General features: G+C 43.7%; 1 pseudogene; it reads left to right on the top strand.

The window, feature by feature from the left end:
- Nucleotides 1–1,781: 1,781 nt before the first annotated feature.
- Nucleotides 1,782–3,492, top strand: LOC102256527 (annotated as a pseudogene).
- The last annotated feature ends 5,367 nt before the right edge of the window (nt 3,493–8,859 follow it).

Here is an 8,859-nt window from a genome sequence, read left to right on the forward strand (position 1 = left end):
CCCCCCCCCCCCGCCACACACACACACATCCAGAACAACATAAGGGGAAGTAAAAAGCACCGGGGGCCTCCTGCACAATGAAATTATTCGGAGCATCTTGGAATTAGTGTTTCTATGGTACAGACATTCACACATGTGGGCCTCTCCTCCAGCTGTCTGCAAAAGAGAAAGAAAAGAACAGAAAATGTGGGGGAGAGTCAGGACCCAGGAAGCCAGAAGTTTTGGCTGGGTGGTGCTGATCTTTCCAAGCTGGAGAGTGGAGACAAACATCTTTGAGGGCAGGGAGGCAGCAAGAAGAACCAGGAGGGCTACAGCCAGGGAGCCAGCTAGCTACGGAGGGGAAAACAAAGGAATAGGGACACAATTACTCCCTCTCTCCCCCAGCCTCCTCATCTCCAGAATGATGGCACACTTGGTATGAGAAGCCTAACCACCTCTCAGAGGGAAAAATGGTTATCAGAGAAAATTGTGGTTCTCAGGTTTGTAAAACGCATAGACAATGGTCAAGTTATATTCTACATCAACTGCCGAGGACTTAATAGTAGCTGCCATTTATCGAACCCAGAACCGCTTGATACTAAGTTTCATGTCTTAACCAGGATTTTATTACTTCCCCCTCATTCAAAATCAGAGTATCGATTCCGTATTGGGTCTTGAAAGGAAGGGAGGAGGATAGAGTTTCTTCTGAGATCAGATTGAGCCCTCCAGAAATAAGATCCTGCACACAACATACTCCCCCTCCTTCCCTGACCCAGGCTGGACCATGACATCACATTGTGGAGGCTGTTTTTCCGAAAAGAACCCAGGCCAGATTCACAAGAACAACATTCAGTGTGACTGAAGAGGACCATAGCCAAGTGACCATAGCACACGCCCAGCAGTGCTGAGAACACTCCTGATCCCTCAGCACTGAGGCTGACGCATGGTTGCTGTCAGGACCAAATGCCAGATGCAGGATTGCTGTTCCCCTTCCTCGTTCCCGGACTATGTATCGCTCTATCCACTGAGCCAAACCGGTTAGGGTGATGGTCCTGTGAAACCATCCCCAGGTACGTTTCCATGCCCTCCCGGCACTCCAGGAGGCTTGATGCTGTATAACATGGGAATGCCAGGCAGTATGCTCCATGTTTCATACAAAATGTTTCATTTAAAACTCACAACTCTGTTAAACAGTAACCCACTTTACAGGTGAGGAAATGAAGGCTCAGAAAAGAAGCTACTTGTCCAAGTCATGCAACTAATATTGATACAGAGGTCTTCTTTTTTTAAAAAAAAATATATTTTATTGATTTTTTTACAGAGAGGAAGGGAGAGGGATAGAGAGTTAGAAACATCGATCAGCTGCTTCCTGCACACCTCCTACTGGGGATGTGCCCGCAACCAAGGTACATGCCCTTGTCCAGAATCAAACCTGGGACCCTTCAGTCCACAGGCCAAAGCTCTATCCACCAAGCCAAACCAGTTAGGGCGATACATTGGTCTTCTTGATGCTGAAGCCTGGCACTTTACCTCATCTCCACAGTACCTGATAGAAGTCCACCTCCTAGCCAACGTGCAAGACAGAGCCAAATAAAAAGAGATGAGGAAGAGTGGCCAGAAGGGCAAGGCTCCTCATGGTACAAAAAGCTTTCTCCACTCAGTACAACCCTTCTGACTATGCCTGCTGCACCTACAGACAATAGCTTTTCACGTCCTTTCCCCCAAGACCTTAATGCTCTAGGTCAGCGATTTTCAACTAGTCTGGTTCAATTCTCTGTCTAGTTGTGACCAGTTGAGGCAGCATGGAAGCCTTGCACAACTGGTGTGTCCACAAAGTACAGGAAATGGAAACTGAACAGGCAGAGGAAACCTTCCCCAGCACTCAAACCAATGGTGAATTTAGTAAACGCCCTGCAGAAGATATGGAAGAGGAACAAGCTTTTAAAAGACCTAAAAACACTGATGAGATGGTTTAATTATGCATTCTGCTTGAGAGCAAGAATTCGGGGGTAGTGATTGAAAAGGAGGCAAGAGTATGAAGGCTCTGTGTGCAGACTACAAGGCCAGTGTTTTGGTCCCAGACAGCAGTGGTCCCGAGCGTATATTGAGTGTCAGTGCTGATGCTGAAACAACTGGAGACATTCTGAAAAAAAGCATCCCTACCTTGGAAGAGGGCCTGCAGTTGCCCTCACCCACTGCCACCAGCCGGCTCCCGCTCGAATCTGATGCTGTGGAATGCTTCAGCTACCAGCACTGTAACGGAAGCGACTTTAAATTCGCATTGAGACTGTTGATTCATCAGAGTCTGGCAGGAGGACTTCTTGGTGTCAGAGGTGCTAAAATTAAAGAACTTCAAGAGAGCACTCAGACAACAATCAAGCTTTTCCAGGAATGCTGTCCTCATTCCACTGACAGAGTCATTCATTTTTAAAAATATTAATTAATTAATATTTATCTTTAATTGTATTTATTGAGGTGACACTGGTTAATAAAATTATATAGGTTTCAAGCGTACAATTCTATAATACATCACCTGTATATTGTATTGTGTGTTCACCACCCCAAGTCAAGTCTCCTTTTAGCACCATTTATCCCCCTATACCCTTTTCTACTCCCTCCCAACACCCTTTTCTCTGGTAATCACTATGCTGATGTCTGTGTCTATGAGTTTTGTTGTGTTGTGTTTTGTTTTGTTTTGTTTGCTTAATCTGTTCACCTTTTCCACCCAGCCACGCCCCCCCCTTCTGTTCCCCAGAGTCATTCTTAATGGAGGGAAACCCGATAGGTAAAGTGCCTAAAGATCATAATTTTTCTTATATCAGAGTCTCCCATCAAAAGACAGGCACAGGCTCCTTAATCCACAGTTTTGCAGGAGCCGACAGCCAGGCCCATCCAAACCATGTTACCATGTTATGATGTTTCGCAACCAGTATGACAGTGATGTCACCGTTTGGAGCCCTCAGGGCAGGATTCATCAAACTGAATATGCAATGGAAGCTGTCAAACAAGGGTCAACCACAGTTTTAAAAGACCTAAAAACACTGATGAGATGGTTTAATTATGCATTCTGCTTGAGAGCAAGAATGCGGGGGTAGTGATTGAAAAGGAGGCAAGAGTATGAAGGCTCTGTGTGCAGACTACAAGGCCAGTGTTTTGGTCCCAGACAGCAGTGGTCCCGAGCGTATATTGAGTGTCAGTGCTGATGCTGAAACAACTGGAGACATTCTGAAAAAAAGCATCCCTACCTTGGAAGAGGGCCTGCAGTTGCCCTCACCCACTGCCACCAGCCGGCTCCCGCTCGAATCTGATGCTGTGGAATGCTTCAGCTACCAGCACTGTAACGGAAGCGACTTTAAATTCGCATTGAGACTGTTGATTCATCAGAGTCTGGCAGGAGGACTTCTTGGTGTCAGAGGTGCTAAAATTAAAGAACTTCAAGAGAGCACTCAGACAACAATCAAGCTTTTCCAGGAATGCTGTCCTCATTCCACTGACAGAGTCATTCATTTTTAAAAATATTAATTAATTAATATTTATCTTTAATTGTATTTATTGAGGTGACACTGGTTAATAAAATTATATAGGTTTCAAGCGTACAATTCTATAATACATCACCTGTATATTGTATTGTGTGTTCACCACCCCAAGTCAAGTCTCCTTTTAGCACCATTTATCCCCCTATACCCTTTTCTACTCCCTCCCAACACCCTTTTCTCTGGTAATCACTATGCTGATGTCTGTGTCTATGAGTTTTGTTGTGTTGTGTTTTGTTTTGTTTTGTTTGCTTAATCTGTTCACCTTTTCCACCCAGCCACGCCCCCCCCTTCTGTTCCCCAGAGTCATTCTTAATGGAGGGAAACCCGATAGGTAAAGTGCCTAAAGATCATAATTTTTCTTATATCAGAGTCTCCCATCAAAAGACACGCACAGGCTCCTTAATCCACAGTTTTGCAGGAGCCGACAGCCAGGCCCATCCAAACCATGTTACCATGTTATGATGTTTCGCAACCAGTATGACAGTGATGTCACCGTTTGGAGCCCTCAGGGCAGGATTCATCAAACTGAATATGCAATGGAAGCTGTCAAACAAGGGTCAACCACAGTTGGTCTGAAATAAAAAACCCTGTGCAGTATTGGCTGCATTGAAGAAAGCACAGTGGCTCAGCAGTTAGCATCGACCTATATGATTCAGGAGGTCATGGTTCATTTCCGAGTCAGAGTAATTGTCCTGGTTGTGGGCTCTATCCCCAGTGTTGGGTGTGCAGGAGGCAGTCAATCAATGATTCTCTCTCATCATTGATGTTTCTATCTTTCCCTCCCTCTCCCTTCCTCTCTAAAATCAATAAAATATTAAGAAAGAAAGAAAGAAAGAAAGAAAGAAAGAAAGAAAGAAAGAAAGAAAGAAAGAAAGAAAGTCAGAGCTTGCAGTTCATCAGAAAAAAATTCTCCATGTTGACAATCGTGTTGGTATCTCAGTAGCAGGACTTACTGCCTATGCTAGACTATTATGTAACTTTATGGTCAGAGGATTAAACAAATTCATCAGGAGTCAGGATCTCTGATCAAAATTGATAAGCTAACCCTAGCCCCGTAGCTCAGTTGACTAGAATGTCATCCAAATATGTTAAGGTTGTGGGTTCCATCTCTGGTCAGGGCACATACAAGAAGCAATCAATGAATGCATGAATAAGTTGAACAGCAAATCAATGTTTCTCTCTCTTTCATCCTCTCTTTCTCTCTCAAATCAATAAGAAAATAAAATTGATGAGCCTTTGGAAGGGTCCAAAGGTTGGATTATTACCATTATAGGATCACAGGACCGGATACAGAACACAGTACTGGTATTTGTTGCTGCAGAACAGTGTGAAGCAGTATTCTGGAACGTTTTCCTAAGACTAGTGAAGAACTGATGGAGTCCTGCATATATAGTTTTAATCTGCTTCTGTTTAAAAAGCCATCATTCCTCTGCTTCATAGATGTTCCGCATTTGAGGTGTAGTCAAATCTTTGCTGTTCACCAGATGTAATGTTTCAGTTCCTTACAAACCAGGGTCAGGGGGTGGGAGGTGCAAAAACTAACATCGAAATTTTGAAACAGCAGCAGAGTGAGTTCATTTTAATTTTTGTTCATTGTTCGTGCTTAAAAAGCGAACTTTTCCTTATGTAATTATTGTGAATGCTTTGTTTTGTGGTCCCTGCAACATTTGGGAAGGGAGAGGGGACAGGGAGGAAAAGTAACAATTGTTCATATGTCCCTGGCATCTATTCAGAGCAGTGTGCAGAATGTAATGCTCTTTTGTACGAAATGTTGTAGAATTAAAAAAATAAATTTAGTGAACCTAGACATTAAAAAGAAAAGAATTTTTAAAACATGCAATACCTGCCCTGGCTAGTGGTTAGAATGTCAGCCTACGCCCACCAACCGGTCACAGGTTCACTTCCCAGTCAAGGGCATGTACCTGGGTTGTAGGTTCAACCCCTGGCACCATTGGGGTGTGCAGAAGGCAACTAATCTATGTGTCTCTCTCACATCGATGCTTCTCTCTATCTCTCCAATCCCTCTCTTCCACTCTCTCTAAAAATCAATAGAAAAAATATCCACAGGTGAGGATTTAAAAAACACAACCTCCTAAAAACAAAAAACATGCAATACTAGTATATGACTATTTAGTCAGGGGCACTGACCTCTTTTCCCTTAGATTAAAAAATGACAATAGCTGTCAGTTGTAAATGTGCTGTCTTGAACCATAAATATATAGGTCATATAATAGAGTTGCATCTTATTAGTCACATTGCATAATAAGGTTGCATCTGATTGATTAATTTTTTTAAAAAAATATTTTTACTTTTATTGATTTCAGAGAGGAAGGGAGAGAGAGAGATAGAAACATCAATGATGGGAGAGAACCATTGATCCGCTGCCTCCTGCGTGCCCCACACTGGGGATCGAGCCCGAAACCTGGGCATGTGCCCTTGACCAGAATCGAACCTGGGACCCTTCAATCTGCAGGCCGATGCTCTATCCACTGAGCCAAACCAGCTAGGGAAGATTGGTTAATTCTTGTTACCAGAAATCCTTATATAAAAGTATAGGAGCCTGATTTTTTTTTTAAAAAGTCACTTTGGAACAAAAAGGATAAGTAATTACTATTATTATTTTTTTTGTAAATCAATTAAAATTATACCTTTATTTGTCAGATTGGCAAAAAAATATATTTTTGGTGTGCTGCAGAATTTTAGTAATTAGTTTATGTGTGCCATAAGATGAAAAAGGTTGAAAATCACTGCATTAGATGGACAATGGAAAAAGTTCATGACATTATGAAACAATCATTTTTCTAGATCTTAACAAGGATCCAATATATGTTAAGCAAATATGACACTAATAGTTTATGTGTGTTTTAACATGTGTAGTGTTTGTAATGTGAGCATAAGAAGTACTAAACAAGGCAATACTTTCCTCGTCTCTAAAATGAGGGTAATAATATCTATAAATGATAAGATTCAAAGCACTTGGCCCATAGTCAATGTATATTATTATTATTCCTATTGGCTTAGTGGTTAAAAGCATACACAACAGAGTCAGAACAACTTGAGTTTGAATCCTAGCACCATCACTGATTTATCTGTATGTGACCTTGTGCAATTACTTAACTTCTCTGAACTTGCTTTCTTATCTGCAAAAATGGGGCTACTAGTGTGCTTCTCACTGAGCAGTAGCGATAATTCATGTAAAGCATTTGGTCCAATGCCTGGAGCTGGTAAGCGTGTGATAAATGGCAGTTAACTATTATCAACCTGGTGCTGGCTCCAACTCAACACCAACAGGACTCTTCAATTGGGCTTCATTGAAGAAGGAAACTTTACTTAATGCAAATGGCTCAACAGGCTCAACAATAATATATCTCCACAGTGAGGCTGCCCAGGGGCCAGGTGGCCCTGGGGCCAGGTCCCTCTTCAGCTAAGCAGCCCCACTCCACGGGTCTGCTCAGCTTTAGCCAAGAAGAAGCAGTCTTCCATGGGAAGTGCTATATCGAGCCAGAGGGGAGCTGGTTTGTAGAGGCAGAAGTCCTGGCCGCTGGTCCCTGATTGGTTTCTCCTCATGCAAATGAGGATGCCAAGTCCTCACAGTTTGATTGGTCCAAAGGCACTGTCCTGAGTGGTCAGAATAGAGCCATTCTGATTGATCAGAGCTCCACTTGGATGGGGAAAGCCTCAGTCCTATTGATTGGAATAGGACTTCAGGAAACCTTTGTACCGGTAAGGGTTGGCTCAGCTGGCAGAAACATCATGCAGGCAGTTTAGCACAGAGGGCCCTGTGCAGAAATGGCTGCTAGGCTCTGGGTTTCTTTCTTTCCTTCTTCCTTCCTTCCTTCCTTCCTTCCTTCCTTCCTTCCTTCTCTCTCTCTCTCTCTCTCTTTCTTTCTTTTTGGTTCTGCTTTTTTCATTTGAGCCCAATTAACTACCAGGAGTTAATTAGTAGGTGTCGTTTTTTTTTTTTCGGAGTTCACACTATCATGATGTATATAACACATGCAGTTATGACAACTATATTTCGAAGATATTCTGGGATCCTTCCAGTTTCATAGCCTTCCAGTGTTTTCGTAGCCTGCTATCCCATCCTAGCCACCGTGGGGTTCAAAGGGCCAAATCATCAGAAGTATGGGACCCTGCTGATAAGCCAGGGAAGAGAGCAGGGGAAGTCAGAGAACCAAGGGGCACTCCCTTTTCCTGTCTGGCTAGGATTTGTTTGTCTTCCACACAGGCTGTTCGCTGCTGATATGGAGTGTCCAACTTTGATTGGCATCTCCAGTACAGAGGAAGTAAGGAGCCCCTGCCTTTCAGGAGTTGCTTTTCTCTGGACTTGCAGAGACGAGTCCCAAACACATTTCTCTTTCTGGAGCCACTGGTGAGAGCAGAAAGCCATGGAGAGAGTCCAGAATCATGATGTCAGAGCTAGAAGACCTCAGAAAGAAGGAAGAGGTAGAGTGAAGTGGTTCAGAGCATGGGTTTAGGGGTCAGAATGACTGGGCTCAAATCCTGGCCACGCCACTTAACAACTGGGTGATTTGGGACAAGTTCCAAAATCCCTTTAAGCCCTAGTTTTCTCAGCTGTAAAAATGAGGATGAGACTCTTACTGACTTCATATGAAATGAGATGACCCATTGTAAAGCACTTAGTATGGCACCTAATGAATTATCAGTATTTGAAGGCTATTATTATTTTTCTAGTTCTGCAGTTTTATAGTTGAGGAGCCTGATGGCCAGAAAGGAAGCACAGCTCATTAGCTATCCACCCAATCAGGGCGACTTCCCAGGCAGTGCTGTGCCAAAGGCGTGTCCTGTGGGATCAAGGCCCGGCCATTAACTCTGCTGAGAGAGGGAGAATGGGCAGCACCACCCTAGCTGTGGGGTTGGATCTTTGAGAGTGTGTGCAAAACAGGGCATAGATCCCACCTAACTAATCCCCCAAAGAGAAAGTTCCTTCCTACTGGAATAATTTATTTTGTAATTAACGACGGCTAAGGAGGCCCTTTCTAATATTTTGGCTTGGAGGCTCAGAGTTTAAACTTATAACAGCCACAATGGTTTCTTGTGGACCTGTTCTTACTTGCTGAATTGAATGCGTTATTATGATCGCTAAGCAACGAGGGGTCAGGAGCTAAGTACCTGGGGGTGGAAAGCTAGGTTTTTGAGATCCGAGGACAAAGTGTCCGGGAGAGGAGCAGCTTCAAAAACGGAGCCAGGCCGAACCGGTTTGGCTCAGTGGATGGAGCTTAGGCCTGAGGACTGAAGGATCCCAGGTTTGATTCCGGTCAAGGGCATGTACCTGGGTTGCGGGCACGTCCCCACTGGGGGGCGTGCAGGAGGCAGCTGATAG

Source organism: Myotis brandtii, unplaced genomic scaffold, assembly GCF_000412655.1.
Source record: "Myotis brandtii unplaced genomic scaffold, ASM41265v1 scaffold469, whole genome shotgun sequence".
Taxonomy (NCBI): domain Eukaryota; kingdom Metazoa; phylum Chordata; class Mammalia; order Chiroptera; family Vespertilionidae; genus Myotis; species Myotis brandtii.